Raw genomic sequence first — 22,153 nt, 5'->3', positions numbered from 1 at the left:
AGATAATTCTTAATTGTTTGTATTTCTTCAATTAGAAAGAGAATAGAATGTTAGACAGAAAAATATGTTGGTAGGTCACGGCTGTGTACCCTGAACAAAAATATAAATGCAACATGTAAATTGTTGGTCCCATGTTTCATGAGCTGAAATAAAATATACCAGATATTTTCCACACTCACATTAAGCTTTTTTCTCTCAAATTCTGTGCACAAAGTTGTTTACATCCCTGTTAGTGAGTATATCTCCTGTCAAGATAATCCATCCACCTGACAGGTTTGGTCATATCAATAAGCTGATTAAACAGCATGATCATTACACAGCTGCACATTCTGCTGGGGACAATAAAAGGCCACTCTAAAATGTGCAGTTTTGCCACACAACACAATGACACAGATGTCTCCAAGTTGAGGGAGCGTGCAATTGGCATGCTGACTGCAGGAATGTCCATCAGAGCTGTTGTCAGAGGACTGAATGTTAATTTCTCTACCATAAGCCGCCTCCAATGTCATTTTAGAGAATTTGGCAGTACGTCCAACCAGCCAACCAGCCTCACAACCGCAGACCTCGTGTATGCGTTGTGTGGGCGAGTGGTTTGTTAATGTCAACGTTGTGAAATGAGTGCCCCATGGTGGCGGTGGGGTTATGGTATGGGCTGGCATAAGCTACGGTCAATGAACACAATTTCATTTTCACAATGGCAATTTGAATGCACAGAAATACTGTGATGAGATCCTGAGGCCCATTGACGTGCCATTCATCCACCGCCATCACCTCATGTTTCAGCATGATAATGCACGGCCCCATACTCAGACATGTCACCCATTGAGCATGTTTGGGATGCTCTGGATTGATACATACGATAGTGTTCCAGTTCCCGCCAATATCCAGTAACTTCCCACTGCCATTGAGGAGTACTTATTTCAAGTTTTCGTAATAATCGGAAATCGGTATTTTTGGGCGCCGATTTGCCGATTTATTTAATCTTTATTTAACTAGGCAAGTCAGTTAAGAACACATTCTTATTTTCAATGACGGCCTAGGAAAAACGAGGCAGAACGACAGATTTTTAACCTTGTCAGCTCGGGGGATCCAATCTTGCATTACATTGATTGATTACATTGCACTCCACGAGGAGCCTGCCTGTTAGCGAATGCAGTAAGCTAAGGTAAGTTGCTAGCTAGCATTAAACTTATCTTATAAAAAACAATCAATCAATGACTGTCATTGCTCCAATGTGTACTTAACCATAAACATCAATGCCTTTCTTTAAATCAATACACAGTATATATTTTTAAACCTGCATATTTAGCTAAAAGAAATCCAGGTTAGCAGGCAATATTAACCAGGTGAAATTGTGTCATTTCTCTTGCGTTCATTGCACGCAGAGTCAGGGTATATGCAACAGTTTGGGCCGCCTGGCTCTTTGCCAGAACATTACGTAATTATGACAACATTGAAGGTTGTGCAATGTAACAGGAATATTTAGACTCATGGATGCCACCCGTTAGATAAAATACGGAACGGAATAAACGTTTTGTTTTCGAGGTGATAGTTTCCGGATTAGTCAAAGGTATATGGTTTAGAGAGAAATAGTCGACGCGTTATAATTCCTGTAATAACTTGCGGCTGAATTTGAAAGGGGTTCCTTCGTTATTTTACCGTTCATGTCTTCCATAGAGAATGTCTTGATCTACTTCAAATAAGGTCTGTGTTTCGTGCAGGCTTAAACCGCCTCGACGTTTTGATACCCATGTAAATCTCACTAGGATAAGGTAACGTTTGTCAACATATTTTCATAAATCCACTCTACAATTTTTTTTATCTTCGCTTATATTTAGCCAATATTGATCAGAGTTACCTTGTCCTATGGATATCTACACAGTTATAAAATTGGCACGGTGATGTAAGCCTACACGAAACACAGACCTTATTTTAAGTGATCTAAAAATATCCTATGGAATAAATGAAGGAACCGCTTTTCAGATTTTGCTAGGTGTCATGGGAATTATGACTCGCACTTTGGTTGTCAATTCTTACCATGCCCATTATTAAAATAGGATTTCCTGCATATAGAAATTAAAGTTTTTGTTTTCAACATTCATCACAGGTAACTTAAACTCTATTTTTATTCAAATAGTTGAGAGTATTTGTCTCCTAAGCAGACTCTTCAGTATCATTGTCACTTCAGAGCTGTGTGCGTGTGTGTATTTATGTATTATATTAAGTTAAAATAAGTGTTCATTGTTCATTCAGTATTGTTGCAATTGTCATTATTACAAAAATGTGTGTGTGTGTATGATATATACTGTATATATATTTTAAAAACATTTTATTTTTTTTAAATAAAATCGGCCGATTAATCGGTATCGGATTTTTTTGTCCTCCAATAATCGGTATCGGTATCGGCATTGAAAAATCATAATCGGTCGACCTCTAATCGAGAGCATCCCAAACATGCTCAATGGGTGACATGTCTGGTGACTATGCAGGCCAAGGAAGAACTGGGACATTTTCATCTTCTAAGAATTGTGTACAGATCTTTGTGACATTGGACAGTGCATTATCATGCTAAAACATGAGGTGAATGAATGGCACAACAATGGGTGGGCCTCAGGATCTCGTCATTGTATCTCTGTGCACTCAAATTTCCATCGATAAAATGCAGTTGTGTTCGTTGTCCATAGCTTATGATCGCCCATACCATAACTACTACGCCACCATGGGGCACTCTGTTCACAACATTGACATCAGTAAAGCCCACACGACGCCATACACGCTGTCTGCCATCTGCCCGGCAGAGTTGAAACCGGGATTCATCTGTGAGAAGCACACTTCTCCAGGGTGCCAGTGGCCATCGAAGGTGAGCATTTGCCCACTGAAGTCGGTTACAAAGCCAAACTGCAGTCAGGTCAAGACCCTGGTGAGGATGACGAACACGCAGATGAGCTTCTCTGAGATAGTTTGTGCAGAAATTATTTGGTTGTGCAAACCCACAGTTTCATCAGCTGTTCTCTAAATTCTCTAAAACGACGTTGAGGCGGCTTATGATAGAGAAATTAACATTCAAGTCTCTGGGACCAGCTCTGGTAGACATTCCTGCAGTCAACATGCCAATTGCAACCTCAAAACATCTCTGGCATTTGTGAACAACATTTTAGAAAAATACGCCTTTTGTGTGTATGAAAAAGTTCCAGGATCTTTTATTTCCGCTCACGTTTATATTTTTGTTCAGTATATGTTGGTTTGTGATACGAATTTGGATAGGTCCTTACATTTTGAAAGTGATGATGATGTCGAGGTGAGTGAAATAAGTAAATAGATACATGTTTGGTGTTGTCGAATTTTGTTGCTGAGAAACTTTGGTAATAGCTCTTAGATGATCAAATCCTGTCATGATCACTTGGTTAGTCCAGGCGAGCACATCAGCAGTTGACTGACAGCAGTTTCTTCCACAACCTTCTTGAAGGCATTGTACCAGTTGAAATACATTTGTGCCTAAGGAGATTGATATTGAAACATTATTTTAGTTTGGATGAGTTAAATGCTGTAATTCGATATTTTCCATACACGTTCTCAGATAAAACCAACAAACCACAGGTAATTATAGCGTATTTTCAGTTAAAGGGGTCAATCGGAGGCAATGGTAACGAGAACTGGACTGCCCCTAATAATTGGTGACAAGATTCCTGAAAATTACAAAACCTGGGAAATATTATTGGACTTGAAGTATGTTGTTGATATTCTGGCTTCAACCCACTTTACTACTGAAACCTTGTGCTACCTCAGTGTCAAAAATATCTGACCATATGTACATGTTGAAAGAACGTGTTGAAAAAGGAATTCCCAGACCACAAACTTCACCCCAAACACCATTTTCTTGAGCATTATCCTCAATTTATTCACAGCTTTGGCCCATTGAGAGATTTTTGGACCATACGTTTTGAGGCAAAGCACAGTTTGTTTTTTTAGAAAGCTGTGTGTGATGCCAACAACTTTTAAAATATATTACTTACTTTAGCATCACAACATCAGCTTACTACCTTGACATGCTGAGTCTTTTTTGAAGCCAGATTTAGAAGTTGAACATAATGCAGTTGTTTCTACTGAGAGCCTTGAGTATTCCATGAAACTGGCCGTAGAAAAGAAGTATCCCAATGTTACTACTGTGCCTATTGCCACAACAACAAGCATTAATGCTACCAAGTGTTCTGAAGGAATGTTCTTGTCTGTAGGACACACCAGTGGGTTGCCTGATTTGGGAAAACTTCAAAAAGTGTTACTGGTAAACAATGAAGCCTCCTTTATCATTGAACCCTTTTCAGCATGGTACATGGAACGCCTGAGATGTTACGAGCTCACAAAAAAACCCTCCATGGAGCTAAACGTTGTAGAAATGAGCGAGCTGAATGATTACTATCCTTTGTCCCCATATACCAAAGGAGGAAGACTGACAGTATTGCCAAAGGCCTTCCTACTTAATTAAGGTATGTTTGACTTCATTTTATTTTGTTCAACTCAGCTCTTCAAGGTGGGGTGTGAACTGGTAACAGTACTTTGAGTCATGTAGGGAACCTTTTTGAGACCCAGCGCTAACCAACTTAAACATATTGTAGTGTCTAATTGTTATTTTGTTCCTCACAGCCTTGCCAATCGACCCAATGCTGTTCCATGTCATACTGTCAGACGGTGACATCCATAGAATCTGTCTTGACCCACTGCCTGAAACCATTGAAAACCTGCATTCAGAGCTTAAAAGCAAGCTTCAACTCCAAGGGGATTTCACCCTTCAGTTTGAAGACCCGGAATTTGGAAATGAGTTGTGTAATCTCACCAGTCCTTCTGAACTTCCTCCAGAGAAGGCAACACTAAGTGATTTTCCAAGCTGCTTCCAAGTTCTTTTTCTGACTCTAACCTGTCAGACTTAACCCTGGACACTGCCAGCTTGGGTTCTTCACCAGAACCCACCTCAAGCAAACGCTCACTCCATTGGCCTAAAACCTTCATCATACCTACTTTTTCACACGATGTTGAGCTAAGGCTTAGACGAGGAAATTAAGATTTTGAGAATGACGGTACTCTACTGAAAATATCCAAGGATGTAAAGACTGACATTCTGGACAAAATTGCAGATGCAATCTATGTTTACAAGGCTTACACATCAAACAAAGAATTTGAAAGCATTGCCATGGCTCTAACAGAGAAGCATCCATGTCTTAAGGAGCCGGAGTCAGCATCAGGATGGCACGGATGGAAAATTAGCATACAGTTTCAAATGGGAAACTTCTAGAAGCTCCGTGTTGCAGGTTTTTTTCAGCATTAACTGTGAATGCTGAAAAGAAACCAAGGAGATGCCAGAGGATAAAACCATAACTTCCCTAGGAGACATAAATTATATGCAAGAAGAGATTCAGAAAAGAGGTCCTGACTGGGTAACTTGATGCAGCAATGATGACTACTTTCTCGTTAAGAAGAAAGGAGATTGTGTAAGATTAGCCCCGTGTGATTGACATCAATTCTAGATGGACAGCTCTGTTCACAGACAGACAAGTGCATATTAAAGCATAGTGGCCTTGTCCTTAAAATTCCTTCCCTGGTATGTTATGCGCTTCAAACAGGTTGCTCTGGAGTTCATGAGACTGGTTTCTGTGGACCTCAAGAACACATTTTATGAAGGCCTGGACAGTCATTTTTCCAAGGTCCTTGAATTCTACCGTGCCAAGAGTGGTGGAGGGATGGAGCTAAAACACCTTATGTGTCACGTCCTGACCATAGTTCTTAGAAATAGAGATAAAATTAATCCCTTACCTTTGATGATCTTCATATGGTTGCAGTCAGCAGACATTAATTTACTCAATAAATGTTCCTTTTGTTCGATGAAGTCTCTTTATACCCAAAAACCTCAGTTTTGTTTGCGCGTTTTCTTCAGTAATCCACAGGCTCAAATGCAGTCAAAACAGAAAGACAAAAAAATCTAAATTGTATCCGTAAAATTCATAGAAACATGTCAAACGATGTTTATATTCAAACCTCAGGTTGTTTTTAGCCTCAATAATCGATAATATTTCAACCGGACAATAACGTCGTCAATTTAAAAGGTAAACAAGAAACACACTCTCTCGGCCTGGCGCAGGAAAAAGCTCTGTGACACGGCAGGGTCCACTCATTCAGACTGCTCTTACTTCTTCATTTTTCAGAATACAAGCCTGAAACAATTTCTGAAGACTGTTGACATCTAGTGGAAGGCATAGAAACTGCAATTTGAGTCCTAACTCAATGGATACTGTAATGGCATTGAATAGAAAACTACAAAACAAAAACAAAAACTACTTCCTGAATGGATTTTTCTGAGGTTTTCGCCTGCCAAATCAGTTCTGTTATACTCACAGGCACTATTTTAACAGTTTTGGAAACTTTAGAGTGTTTTCTATCCAAATCTATGGATATCATATATTCTGGGCCCGAGATGCAGGCAGTTTAATATGGGCATGCATTTCATCCAAAATTCCGAATGCTGCCCCATACCCTAGAGAGGTTAACAAGACATCTGTGGAGTTTTAATGACTCCAACCTAAGTGTATGTAAACTTCCGACTTCAACTGTACATTTCACAACCGTCGACAACAGCTATCAATAGTTGTTTACATGGTAGTTAGGTATTATCGCCCAAACCTGGTATTGTGTATAATGTATGGTCCTGATTTTTACTCTGCAGTCCAAGATAAAGATGTAGTTTCTTCTGGACAAAAAGCATGCTAAATCACTATTCTCAACTGAATTTCTAGCAAGGGAGAAAGGTTGACTAAAAGTAAAACTTTGCTAAAAGTGATGTCCTTATATACTGTAGTTGGTTCACATTTGACTTGGCCTGTGTGTTATAATCACTTCAGATGGCGACAGACATTCAACTTGGCTCCATTGAACGTTACAGTTCACCATGATTCATAGGAAATTTCACTCCTGGGAGAAAGCATAAGCTTATGTTGTAGGGTTGTATACCTTACGTCTTCAAAACGTTGGTAGGGTCTTCTCGCAGTTGTTCTGGATTTACTTGTTGTAAATCCAGCCACGGTGTCAGATTTAAAAAAAGGCTTTACGACGAAAGCACACCAAACGATTATGTTAAGTCAGCACCTAGTCACAGATAAACACAGCCATTTTTCCAGCCAAAGAGAGGAGTCACAAAAAGCAGAAATAGAGATAAAATGAATCACTAACCTTTGATGATCTTCATCAGATGACACTCATAGGACTTAATGTTACACAATACATGCATGTTTTGTTCGATAAAGTTCATATTTATATCCAAAAATCTCAGTTTACATTGGCGCGTTATGTTCAGTAGTTCCAAAACATCCGGTGATTTTGCAGAGAGCCACGTCAATTTAAAGAAATACTCATAATAAACATTGCTAAAAGATACAATTGTTATGCATAGAATTATAGATAAACTTCTCCTTAATGCAACCGCTGTGTCAGATTTTTTTTAAACACACCATGCAATAATCTGAGTACGGCGCTCAGACACAAAAACAAGCCATGGCCAGATACCCGCCATGTTGTGGAGAAAACAGAAGTCAGAAATAGCATTATAAATATTCACTTACCATTGATGATCTTCATCAGAATGCACTCCCAGGAATCCCAGTTCAACAATAAATGTTTATTTTGTTCTATAAAGTCCATAATTTATGTCCAAATACCTCCTTTTTGCTCGCGCGTTTAGTACACAAATCCAAACTCAGGAGGCGTGGGCAAGTCCAGGCGAAAGTTCAGACGAAAAGTCATATTACAGTTCGTAGAAACATTTCAAACGAAGTATAGAATCAATCTTTAGGATGTTATTATCATAAATCTTCAATAATATTTCAACCTGAGAATTCCTTTGTCTGTAGAAATGCAATGGAACGCAGCTAACTCTCACGGGAGCGCGCGAGACTGAGCTTGTGGCACTCTGGCAGACCTCTGACTCATTCAGCTCCCATTCCCCCCTCCTTCACAGTAGAAGCATCAAACAAGGTTCTAAAGACTGTTGACATCTAGTGGAAGCCTTAGGAAGTGCAATATGACCCCATAGACACTGTATATTCGATAGGCAACGACTTGAAAAACTACAAACCTCAGATTTCCCACTTCCTGGTTGGATTTCTTCTCAGGTTTTTGCCTGCCATATGAGTTCTGTTATACTCACAGACATCATTCAAACAGTTTTAGAAACTTCAGAGTGTTTTCTATCCAATACTAATAATAATATGCATATATTAGCAACTATGACTGAGGAGCAGGCCGTTTACTCTGGACACCTCTGTGCACCTTTCATCCAAGCTACTCAATACTGCCCCTGCAGCCATAAGAAGTTAACAAACGAAAGTTTTGGCAAGTCGGTTAGGCAAGTCTACTGTGTGCATGGCACAATACATTTTTTCAACAATTTTTTACAGACAGATTGCAGATTATTACACAAGTATAAACACCATGGGACCACGCAGCCGTCGTACTGCTCAGGAAGGAGACACGTTCTGTCTCCTAGAGGTGAACGTACATTGGTGCGAAAAGTGCAAATCTATCACAGAACAACAGCAAAGGATCTTGTGAAGATGCTGGCGTAAACAGGTACAAAAGTATCTATATCCTCAGTAAAACGAGTTCTATATCGACATAACCTGAAAGGCAGCTCAGCAAGGAAGAAGCCTCTGCTCCAAAACCACCATAAAAAAGCCAGAACACAGTTTGCAACTGCACATGGGGACAAAGATCGTACTTTTTGGAGAAATGTCTTCTGGACTGATTAAACAAAAAATAGAACTGTTTGGCCATAATGACCATCGTTATGTTTGGAGGAAAAAGGGGGAAGCTTGCAAGCCGAAGAACACCATCCCAACCGTGAAGCCCGGGGGTGGCAGCATCGTGTTGTGGGGCTGCTTTGCTGCAGGAAGGACTGGTGCACTTCACAAAATAGATGGCATCACGAGGAAGGGAAATTATGTGGATATATTGAAGAAACATCTCAAGACATCAGTCAGGAAGTTAAAGCTTGGTCGCAAATGGGTCAAAAGGACCCCAAGCATACTTCCAAAGTTGTGGCAAAATGGCTTAAGGACAACAATGTCAAGGTATTGGAGTGGCCATCACAAAGCGCTGGCCTCAATCCTATAGAACATTTGTGGGCAGAACTGAAAAAGCGCGTGCGAGCATGGAGGCCTACAAACCTGACTCAGTTACACCAGCTCTGTCAGGAGGAATGGGCCAAAATTCACCCAACTTATTGTGGGAAGCTTGTGGAAGGCTACCTGAAACATTTGACCCAAGTTAAACAATTTAAAGGCAATACTACCAAATACAAATTGAGTGTATGTAAACGTATGACCTACTGGGAATGTGATGAAAGAAAAGCTGAAAAAAAATCACTCTACTATTATTCTGACATTTCACATTCTTAAAATAAAGTTGTGATCCTAACTGACCTAAGACAGGATATATTACTAGGATTAAATGTCAGGAATTGTGAAAAACTGAGTTTAAATGTATTTGGCTAAACTGTATGTAAACTTCAGACTTCAACTGTAAGTATGCTCAAGTTTTAGCATATGTGAACGTATCACACATCCCTGGTGTATGGCAGCACACAATACTGCAGTGCCATTAGTGAATAGTGAAAATTACATATTATTAGACAATTAACATAATTAAAGTGGCACTGTGAGGAATTCTAAATTCTATACAAAAGCTGTAAAAACGATATTTCTTGTTATTTAAAAAATATAAAAAGCGATCTTGATAGGCCATTTGAACAGGAATTGCAATCAGTTTTGCATCACCATTGTTCGTCAGTCCGTCTTCAATATGAACTTTGCATTTTAGGCTGTGATTTTGGGTAACAAATGAATTGCTTATTATAGGGAATCATTGTCCTATCTAAATAACTTTTTATATTTTTTAAATATCTAGAAATATAGTTTTTACAGCTTTTGTAAGCTGGTCATTTAATAACAAAGTAGTAGAGGCGGAATTCTACACAGTGCACCTTTAATATAATGAATGTTGTAAAAAGAACTGACAGCACTGAATGATAGATGAGGCTTTACATGGTTTTCCCCCTCATTTTCAGTGTTGGATGACCATGGGCCTTTGCGGCGCTATACCGGACAATCAATAGTTTTTTGCAAATAGGAAAAGATCAGATCATGTTTTACCTCAAAGAAGAACACATTCTATCTAGACCTGGGAGCAATCATGGTTGATTGATGTGCTTAAGGACCATGCTTGTTTACTGGTGCAACGCTCTTGACCACTAGGCTACCTGCCTCCCCACTTGCCTGCATCAATAGGCAACAGTACATTTGCAGACAGTTTGACAGAAAAATTGTATTGAAGGATGTTTTGTAGGGCAATGCCTCTAATCTTTGCCTATTTTTGTTCTGTTTTCAGAAGACAATTGATTCTGAGGAAGTCACCCATGGAGTTAAAATCGGTATCCTTGTTGTTGTGGATGGAGCTGCAGCAGATGACTCAATGCCATCTGACAATGTGGACATTGCCCTTGTGATAGAAGAGCAGGTGATCATGCATGAGCTTCACAATGTCCCAAATGCTTTTGCCACTTTGATTGGACTTCTTTGTATGAACATGGATTACCCAAAATGTTTGAGGTACACTTTTGAGGTAGTTCAGAAAATATTATTGAAGATTGGTGCAGAAAACAGTACAGCAAAAGTGCATGGGCTGAAGAACCGTCTTCTTTGTTACAATAACTATCTGACATTTTGCAGTTGCATGAGGTCGCCCACACGCACTTTAAACATTTGGATAATAAAGCATTTAAAGCATTTTGAAGATAGAAGCCGCCTGCATTTGGTTATTAGGCTACTGTGCAGTCTGACAAGTAAACATAGCCTACTGTACATACTGTAGTAAACATGGTAAAGTGCCTAATTCCTTACATAAAGGAGAGCAGGCCATGTCCAGACTTTCTCGGTGACCTCAAGTACTCATTAACTCTCGTCTTTAATGCTTTTTTGGGTTGCATTAGTCATGGACAGTACTACAGTACACTGTAGTGTTTGAAAACCTGTTTTCAAAATGCCTCCAGCTGTCCATCACTACTGTAAATAAAAATGTTTACATCCTGTTTACATTCTTTATTGTAACCACAATGTCACAAATAATTTGTATCTACCTTTCCAATTACTTTTAGAGTTTGGGATTTACACGTGCGCTTTTTCATGTTCATTTTTTCGTTAAATCCAGTTCGGATTTAAGTATAACTTCTGACTGACGACTTTAGTGAGAGGTCTAATGTTCCAATATTTAATAATGTCTGCCCTCATATCATTCATATCTAGATATCTAAGGGGCATTTTTCGCGCCATTATTAGTTACACTGTTTTAGTTTGAACGTGCAGACAGTGGGAACGTTTCCCAAGTCAGCACCATTATTAATGCAATGCTGCTTAAAGTGTTGCTCTGTGCTACCCATTGGGGCAGGGTGGGGGTCCACCCTCCGTCCCCCTTCCTCCTCCTCCCTTCCCCATGGGCTACGTCCGTATTCTGTGCGCTGCTCTGCGGCCCGTCCCGTGCCTCCTGCCCTCGTGACTTGAACTTTGTGCGCCTACCTCTATCTCAGTGGATAAAGCAGGAGAACTGTAAGGCACTTGGGAGCCATGACCAATATACAGTGGGGAGAACAAGTATTTGATACACTGACAATTTTGCAGGTTTTCCTACTTACAAAGCATGTAGAGGTCTGTAATTTTTTATCATAGGTACACTTCAACTGTGAGAGAAGGAATCTAAAACAAAAATCCAGAAAATCACATTGTATGATTTTTAAGTAATTAATTTGCATTTTATTGCATGACATAAGTATTTGATACATCAGAAAAGCAGAACTGAATATTTGGTACAGAAACCTTAGTTTGCAATTACAGAGATCATACGTTTCCTGTAGTTCTTGACCAGGTTTGCACACACTGCAGCAGGGATTTTGGCCCACTCCTCCATACAGACCTTCTCCAGATCCTTCAGGTTTCGGGGCTGTCGCTGGGCAATACGGACTTTCGGCTCCCTCCAAAGATTTTCTATTGGGTTCAGGTCTGGAGACTGGCTAGGCCACTCCAGGACCTTGAGATGCTTCTTACGGAGCCACTCCTTAGTTGCCCTGGCTGTGTGTTTCGGGTCGTTGTCATGCTGGAAGACCCAGCCACGACCCATCTTCAATGCTCTTACTGAGGGAAGGAGGTTGTTGGTCAAGATCTCGCGATACATGGCCCCATCCATCCTCCCCTCAATACGGTGCAGTCGTCCTGTCCCCTTTGCAGAAAAGCATCCCCAAAGAATGATGTTTCCACCTCCATGCTTCACGGTTGGGATGGTGTTCTTGGGGTTGTACTCATCCTTCTATTCCTCCAAACACGGCGAGTGGAGTTTAGAGCAAAAAGCTCTATTTTTGTCTCATCAGACCACATGACCTTCTCCCATTCCTCCTCTGGATCATCCAGATGGTCATTGGCAAACTTCAGACGGGCCTGGACATGCGCTGGCTTGAGCAGGGGGACCTTGCGTGCGCTGCAGGATTTTAATCCATGACGGCGTAGTGTGTTACTAATGGTTTTCTTTGAGACTGTGGTCCCAGCTCTCTTCAGGTCATTGACCAGGTCCTGCCGTGTAGTTCTGGGCTGATCCCTCACATTCCTCATGATCATTGATGCCCCACGAGGTGAGATCTTGCATGGAGCCCCAGACCGAGGGTGATTGACCGTCATCTTGAACTTCTTCCATTTTCTAATAATTGTGCCAACAGTTGTTGCCTTCTCACCAAGCTGCTTGGCTATTGTCCTGTAGCCCATCCCAGCCTTGTACAGGTCTACAATTTATCCCTGATGTCCTTACACAGCTCTCTGGTCTTGGCCATTGTGGAGAGGTTGGAGTCTGTTTGATTGAGTGTGTGGACAGGTGTCTTTTATACAGGTAACGAGTTCAAACAGGTGCAGTTAATACAGGTAATGAGTGGAGAACAGGAGGGCTTCTTAAAGAAAAACTAACAGGTCTGTGAGAGCCGGAATTCTTACTGGTTGGTAGGTGATCAAATACTTATGTCATGCAATAAAATGCAAATTAATTACTTAAAAATCATACAATGTGATTTTCTGGATTTTTGTTTTAGATTCCGTCTCTCACAGTTGAAGTGTACCTATGATAAAAATGACAGACCTCTACATGCTTTGTAAGTAGGAAAACCTGCAAAATCGGTAGTGTATCAAATACTTGTTCTCCCCACTGTATATGGTCCTGCTATAAACATTGTTTGCAGAATTCACAGCCTGCTACGCTTGTGAAAAACAGGGTTAATAATATATCTGTGAAAATATCTAAGGGGCTTTTATATAATTCAAAATGAATTAATAATAATAGCTTTGTTTTAAAAATAACGATATTTTGGAGATGGTTTTGTTTTTAAATAACATAGAGTGAGAAATTGTTACTAATTTGTAAATAAAGTTTGTTATTTAGAATGATTTATTTATGATTTTAAAGGGAAAGAAATCAAAAGCCTACCATCAATTCATTGTTCTCCCAGTCATGTCCGGCACGGGTATTGAACCAGCATCTGCAGCAACAATGCAGTGTCTTAGACTGCTGCGCCACTCAAGCCCTGTACAACATGACTGGTCGGGAGTACTAGGCTACAGTACTACAGTAAGAGCAAAATAATCCTAACATTTCCACACCCTAATTGTTGTCTAAGTTTCTCTTAGAATAAAAACCTTATTGTAACAACAGTTTTAGTAAGTAATACTGACTAGTAGTAACAAAAAAATAAGTGTATTTTTGGAGACACAGTAGCACCTTGGGATCCAAAAGCATAATCAGTGCTGATGAAGTAGTGACACACGGTACCGTACTAAACCACCAATTACCTCTAAATCCCGCAGCATAATTGCAAAACGTTTAGTTGAGCAACCACTGTATGTTACAATCCCTGATGTCTCTCTGGAAAGCAACCCTTGCCCTAAATTCGTCCACCTTGTTATCTAGAGACTGGACATAAGCAAGTAATATACTTGGAAGCGGTGGGTGGTGTGTGCGCCTCTGAAGTCTGACCAGAAGACCACTCCGTCTACCACTTCTCTGGCAGCATTGTTTTGGGTGAGCCTCTAGAATCAGTTCAAATGCCCTGGGTAGTTCAGACAAAGGATCTGCTTCGGGAAAGTCATATTCCAGGTCGTAGTGGGGCGGCAGGTAGCCTAGTGGTTAGAGTGTTGGACTAGAGACAGAAAGGTTGCAAGATCGAATCCCTGAGCTGACAAGGTAAAAATCTGTCATTCTTAACTGACTTGCCTAGTTAAATAAAAAGGTTAAAAAAAGATCTAATAGTTCTTCCCGGCTGTATGTAATAACACTTAAGATTTTTTTATTTTAAATATGAAATACTGCAAAGTTTCCTAAGGACTAGAAGAGAGGCATCCCTCTCTGTCGGTGCCATCTTGTTATCCAAGTCCATATTATGGCAAGAACAGCTTAAATAAGCAAAGAGAAATGACAGTCCATCATTACTTTAAGACATGAAGGTCAGTTAATATGGAATATTTCAAGAACTTTGAAAGTTTCTTCAAGTGCAGTCGCAAAAACCATCAAGCGCTATGATGAAACTGGCTGTCACGAGAACTGCCACAGGAAAGGAAGACCCAGAGTTACCTCTGCTGCATAGGATAAATTTATTAGAGTTACCAGCACCTCAGATTGCACCCCAAATAAATGCTTCACGGAGTTCAAGTAACAGACACAGACTTACTTCGGCCAAGAAACACAAGCAATGGACATTAGACCGGTGGAAATCTGTCCTTTGGTCTGATGAGTCCAAATGTAAGATTTTTGGTTCCAACCGCCATGTCTTTGTGAGACGCAGAGTAGGTAAACGGATGACATCCACATGTGTGGTTCCCACCGTGAAGCATGGAGGAGGAGGTGTGATGGTATGGGGGTAACTTGCTGGGGACACTGTCGGTGATTTATTTAGAACTCAAGGCACACTTAACCAGCATGGCTACCACAGCATTCTGCAGCAAAACACGTGAGAAATCAAATTTGATTTGATTTTTTTACTTAAGTAGTTTTTGGGGGTATCTGTACTTTACCTTACTATTTATATTTTAGGAAACTTTTACTTTTACTCCACTACATTCCTAAAGAAATAATGTACTTTTTACTCCTTACATTTTCCCTGACACCCAAAAGTACTTGTTACATTTTGAATGCTTAGCAGGACAGGAAAATTGTCTAATTCACTCACTTATCTAGAGAACATCCCTGGTCATCCCTACTGCCTCTGATCTGGCAGACTCACTAAACACAAATGCTTTGTTTGTAAATTATGTCTGAGTGTTGAACTGTGCCCCGGGCTATCGGTATTTATTTTTTTTAAACAAGGAAATTTAAATGATTTATATTTATACTTTTGATACTTAAGTATATTTAAAACCAAATACTTTTCTTTTAGACTTTTACTCAAGTAGTATTTTACTAGGTGACTTACTTTTACTTCAGTCAATTTCTTTTAAGGTATCTTTACTTTTACTCAAGTAGGAAAATTGGGTACTTTTTCCACCATTGAGCAGTGGTCTCGCACAGGTCGATTGCGAGCTACCAGTAGCACGCACCCCACCTATGAGTAGCTCTCCAAACAATTCCGAAATAGATTTTTCATGTGTTCCATCACAAATTGTCATAAACAAATCTCACAAGTATCCCACATTGCAAGCTCCCAGCTGCTATATGATCAACGCAACATTAAAAAGCCAAACCTAACACAAGATCTGCCAATGAATTCCAGCAATATTGACCCTGTCGGTCTATCACTCCGTGTGTAGCCAGTTGACGTGATAACCCTCGTGGGTTGACAGAAATACTTTCCCAAAAACCTTCTCAATTAAATGTTAACTGCAAAGTATATTACGAGTAAGTACACCACTGGTCCAAAGTTTTAGAACATTCAAACCTACTCATTCAAAGGTTTTTCTTTATTTTACACATTGTAAAATAATAGTGAAGACATCAAAACTATGAAATAAAACATATGGAATCATGTAGTAACCAAAAGTGTTAAACAAATTAAAATATATTTTATATTTGAGATTCTTCAAATAGCCACCCTTTGCCTTGATGACAGCTTTGTACACTCTTGGCATTTTCTCAACCAGCTTTATGAGGTAGTCACCTGGAATGCATTTCAATTAACTTCTTGCGGATCAGTGGGACGCTACCGTCCCACCTGGCCAACATCCGGTGAAATTGCAGAGCGCCAAATTCAAATTAAATTACTATAAATATTAAACTTTCATGAAATCACAAGTACAATACATCAAAATAAAGCTTAACTTATTGTTAAATCAGCCGCCGTGTCATATTTCAAAAAGGCTTTACGGCGAAAGCAAACCATGTGATTATCTGTGGACAGCGCCCAGCACACAAATGCATAACAAATCATTTTCAACCAGGGAGTTGCGACACGAAAGTCAGAAATTAGCGATATAATATATGCCTTATCTTTGAAGATCTTCTTCTGTTGGCACTCCAAAAGGTCCCAGTTACATTACAAATGGTCCTTTTGTTCGATAAACTCCTTCTTTGTATCCATAAAAACTCAGTTCAGCTGGCGCGCTTCAGTCAATAATCCACTCGTTTTCCCTCCTTCAAAATGCATACAAAATGAATCCCAAACATTACCAATAAACTTATCCAAACAAGTTTAATCAACGTTTATAATCAAACCTTAGTTACCCTAATACGCAAATAAACGATAAAATTTAAGACGGAGAATCGTTATTGTCTTTACCGGAGAAAAATACCAAAGAATGCGCTCTCATTCGCGTGCTTGGAAACACTACAGCCAAAATGGGAGCCACCTAGAAAAACTACCATTTCAGGCTCATTTTTCCAAAAACCAGCCTGAAACTCTTTCTAAATACTGTTGACATCTAGTGGAAGCACTAGGAACTGCAATCGGGCACGATTTCGCCCTATTATAAAAGTGCCCAGCCATTGAAATCAGTGGTAGGATGGTTTGTCCTCGGGGTTTGCCTGCCATTTCAGTTCCGTTATACTCACAGACATTATTTTAACAGTTTTAGAAACTTTAGAGTGATATCTATCCGCATCTACCAATTATATGCATATCCTAGCTTCTGGGCCTGCGTAGCAGGCAGTTTACTTTGGGCACGTTTCATCCGGACGCCAAAATATCGCCCCCTATCCCAAAGAAGTTAACAGGTGTGCCTTGTTAAAACCTGTTATGGACAGGGGGCGGTGTTTCCACTTTGAACGAATTGCGTACCCAAACGGAATTTCCTCCTACTCTGCCCCAGAAGGTAATACATGCATAGTATTATTACTATTGTATAGAAAACACTCTGAAGTTTCTAAAACTGTTTGAATTATGTCTGTAAGTAGAACAGAACTCATTTGGCAGACAAAAACCTGAGAAGACTTCCACACAGGAAGTGAGAACTCGATTTTCCATTCTAGTTATGGAAAAGCAAACACTTCCTAGGGCTTCCACTAGATGTCACCGTCTTTAGATTTTAGTCTTATGATTCTACTATAAAGGAGGGGCTCATTGGAGCTATTTTAGTGAGTGGTAGTCAGAAATCTCAGTCTCGTTTTGCGCGCGAGCAAGAGAGAGAGATCTCGTTCCAATACTCTTTCTCCAGACAATGAAATTCTCCGGTTGGATCCTTATTGATGATTAATGTAAAACACATACTAAATATGGATTGCAAACATCATTTGACCTGTTTCTACGACCTGTAACGGAACTTTTTGAGTTTTTGTCTGGAGGGATTGCTCGTGCGTCATGAAAATGGATTCGTGGGCTGAACATGCTAACAACAAGTGGCTAAATGATGGGCTTTATGGAACTTTTCAGTCATTTCTGTCGAACTGGGAATCCTGGGAGTGCCTTCTGATGAAGTTATTCGAAGGTAAGTGCATATTTATAGTGTTTTTGTAGCTTCTGTTGACGCCAAAATGGTGACTATTTCTTTGGCTGGATTGTGCTCTGAACGCCGTTCTCAGATAATTATTTTTCCGTAAAGATTATTTTGAAATCTGACACAGCGGTTGCATAGAGGACAAGTTTATCTTTAATTTTGTGAATAACACCTGCATCTTTTATCAATGTTTATTATGAGTATTTCTGCAAAATCACCGAATGTTTTGGAATCAAAACATTACTGCACGTAACGCGCCAATGTAAACTGAGATTTGTTTTAATATATATATGCACATTATCGAACAAAACACACAATACATGTATAACATGATGTCCTATGACTGTCATCTGATGAAGATAATCGAAGGTTAGTGATTCATTTTAACTATATTGCTGCTTTTTCTAACTCCTATTGTTGGCTGAAAAGATGGCTGTGTGTGTTTTTGACTTGGCTCTGACCTAACATAATCATATGTTGTGCTTTCACTGTAAATTATTTTTGAAATTGGACACCATGGGTAGATTAACAAGATGTTTATATTTCATTTGCTGTATTGGACTTGTTAATGTGTGAAAGTTAAATATTTCTAAAAAAATATTTTTGAATTTCACGCGCTGCCTTTTCAGTGGAATGTTGTGGGTGTTCCGCTAGCGGAACCCCGGGGCTAGAAAGGTTAAAAGTTAATTTGTGGAATTTCTTTCCTTCTAAATGCGTTTGAGCCAATCAGTTGTGTTGTGACAAGGTAGGGGAGGTATACAGAAGATATCCCTATTTGGTAAAAGACCAAGTCCATATTATGGCAAGAACAGCTCAAATAAGACATGAAGGTCAGTCAATTCATTTCAAGAACTTTGAAAGTTTCTTCAAGTGCAGTCCAAAAACCATCAAGCGCTATGATAAAACTGACTCTCATGAAGACTGCCACAGGAATGGAAGACCCAGAGTTCCCTCTGCTGCAGAGGATAAGTTCATTAGAGTTACCAGCCTCAGATATTGCAGCCCAAATACATGCTTCACAGAGTTGAAGTAACAGACACATCTCAACATCAACTGTTCAGAGGAGACTGTGAATCATGGCTTTGTGGTCAAATTCCTGCAAAGAAACCACTACTAAAGGACACCAATAATAAGAAGAGACTTGTTTGGGCCAAGAAACACGAGCAATGGACAATAGACCGAGTTCAAATTTGAGATTTTTTGTGAGACGCAGTGTGGGTAAACGGATGATCTTTGCATGTGTATTTCCCACCGTAAAGCATGGAGGAGGAGGTGTTATGGTGTGGCGGTGCTTTGATGGTGACAATGTCTGTGATTTATTTTGAATTCAAGCAACACTTAACCAGCATGGCTACCACAGTATTCTGCAGCAATACGCCCTCCCATCTGGATTGGGCTTAGTGGGACTATCATTTGTTTTTCAACAGGGCAATGACCCAACACACCTCCAGGCTGTATAAGGGCTATTTTACCAAGAAGGAGAGTGATGGAGTGCTTCATAAGATGACCTGGCCTCCACAATCCCCCAACCTCAACCAAATTAAGATGGTTTGGGATGAGTCGGACCGCAAAGTGAAGGAAAAGCAGCCAACAAGTGCTCAGCATATGTGGGACCTCCTTAAAGACTGCTGGAAAAGCATTCCCGGTGAGGCTGGTTGAGAGAATGCCAAGAGTGTGCAAAGCTCTCATCAAGGCAAAGGGTGGCTACTTTGAAGAATCTCAAATATAAAATATATTTTGATTTGCTTGACACTTTTTTGGTTACTACATGATTCAATATGTGTTATTTCATAGTTTATGTCTTCACTAATATTCTACAATGTAGAAAATAGTACAAATAAAGAAAAACCCTTGAATGAGTAGGTGTTCTAAAACTTTTTACAGGTAGTGTATGTAATTTGCTAACTTTGCCATGAAATGAGCAGCACCAGTACAGAACCATCACTTGACAAGCAGATTAGACAGCACATTCCTTACTAGCTAGATGTGCAATTAAAGGTCCAGATGCACTATTAAAAGGGGAATTAAACTAAAAAATAAATGTTCATTTTCTTCCAGGCCTAAAAGAAATGGTCTTCTGATGTGATTTAACCATTGACATCGACTCAGAAAAAACAATTGCGTTATTGCTCTATGAACAGTTGTAATTTTGAGAGTGACATTTTTTTTCTTCTAAAACTTGGAAAAATAAAACTGAGAACTTAATTTGGGAAAATATAAAACATAATTTGGGGGGTAAAAATCACAGATTTTTTAGGGGCCCCCTTAGAGTTGATTATTAACCATTATTTTACCAGGTACAGTATATTGACAGAAAATATTGTGCACTACTTTCTCTTGTACACTAAGGACCTGGGGATGAGTTTCAGAGGAGAGAAGAGAATAATGTGCCTATTTGAAAGCTAGAAAATAATTAGTAGCTCACGACATGTTTCGTTTTTTAAAAGTAGCTCTCATGCGAGAAAAGGTACCCCTGCCCTATAGGCACTTTACATGCTCAGCATGTTGCATGAAATCCCTCTTGGATGGCTAAAGTTGGTTAGTGGTTTAAAAACTGAAAGAAAGAAACAGTCTTGTTTTTATTTTCTACCCTGCAAATTACAGGGAGTGATTGAGGTTATCCGGAGTTTACAAACTATTACCATAATCATATCACTAGATAGCACCAGCACCACATGGCCCTCGGCAACCATGTAGTCAGCTCATCCGACAATGTGCCGCATTAGTGGAGCTGAACCAAGGACAGGGGCAAATTACAGAGTCGAAGCTTAACCTCGCGCGACAATGGCACAGCAGTGGGTTCAGGCAACACATAAATAAATAACGGCGCGAGCGCGATACGGCGCTTACCAGCAGGTGCACCTTTTAAGTCTTCGGAGCTACCTGAGACAAGTCCACGCACCTGATACCCCCGAAGCTGCATGCACAAGACAGTATTTGCTTCTATTTAGTTACTGTCATTGCCCGTAAATGTGTAATAGTCTTGCTTGCGTTGGCTACAGTTCAGAATGTGATATAGCCTAAAATAATTGCAATACATAACGACAAACATATTCAATTTTTCTGGAATCACGATGTGCATATATACCTTTTCCCAGACGCCCTCTTTTTTCAAATAGGCTACGTTTGTTTTTTAACTAATTCCCGTCTGTGCGAAACATATAGTAGGCTATATCGACTGAAGTGTTCGTCTTATTTGGCATTGGCTGTATGTGCACTTATAAATAAGACCATGCTTAATATTGAACACTACATGTTTGCTAGATAGTAGCCGGAGCAAATCCAGCTATAAACAGCCTAGTAGCCTAAAAACTATACCCTCCATCAATCGGTTAAGTGACATAGCAGACACAAAAACATAAAAGGCTCACTTCGTCCATGCAATGTGCTCATTTCTCTATTGCTTTTGCACCACCAAATGTAGAAAATCATATTAATCATCTAATCTTACCTGCCTCGTCCGTGTCCGTCGTGGGTTGAATGATTTTAGATTCGGTCAATTGTCCTGCTGTGATGCGTCACTAAGTAAAGGCTATAGGTAGGTTAGTTATTTAGGTTTGTTTCTTTTTTCTCTCCCTTTCTCTCTCTTCAATTCTCTTCTCTTCTTCTCTCCCGCTCACGACAACACTTTTTCCATCTCCAGTCGAAAATGTCAGCTCCTGACTTTGGCTGTTCACTTCAACTTCACCTCAGCATAGGCTACAGCTAAATCCGACCCTGGTTTTAATGTCTATGATAAGGAAACGTTCCAACTCCCGGTTTCGCTTGTCCTTGCTGTAGCATAATAGAACAACTGGATGCAGTGCCGGCAATGGTCGTTTGGGTTAGAGGCTTTTTTGCAGTTTGATTGCTAAATTCCTGCAGTTCAACCCATTTTGCCATGGGGTGGAGACCATTTTTTGCAATTTTAAAGCAAATTTTCTGAGACCATTTTTTGCAATTTCAAAGCAAATTTTCAGCAATTCTACACTTTTTGCCAAGACTTATGCCATGTTAATGATATCTGAGTGACAGTGACTAACAAAATCAATGGGGAATTTGGCCATGATTAGGCTCCTAAAATGATAGCTGGCTAGACTAATTTACCATTAAAAAAATGGGTTAGCTGACATGGCTAATTGAGTCACTGTCAGTGACCAAAATAACAAGTGAAAAACTGAAATTGCAATGAT

General features: G+C 39.8%; 1 protein-coding gene across 1 annotated transcript in view; it reads right to left on the bottom strand.

Moving 5' to 3' along the window:
* The window catches only part of LOC139570592 (cadherin-23-like), a 587,919-nt gene extending 566,141 nt beyond the window's left edge, over positions 1 to 21,778 (bottom strand). The window contains exon 1 of the mRNA XM_071392575.1: positions 21,433 to 21,778. The gene's annotated coding sequence lies outside the window, so the exon portion shown is untranslated. The remainder of the gene's footprint in view (positions 1 to 21,432) is intronic.
* Positions 21,779 to 22,153: the final 375 nt, after the last annotated feature.

This window comes from Salvelinus alpinus, chromosome 3, assembly GCF_045679555.1.
Source record: "Salvelinus alpinus chromosome 3, SLU_Salpinus.1, whole genome shotgun sequence".
In the NCBI taxonomy this organism is placed as follows: Eukaryota; Metazoa; Chordata; class Actinopteri; order Salmoniformes; family Salmonidae; genus Salvelinus; species Salvelinus alpinus.
Note: the sequence above shows the minus strand (reverse complement) of the source record. Positions and strands in the feature narration are given on the sequence as shown.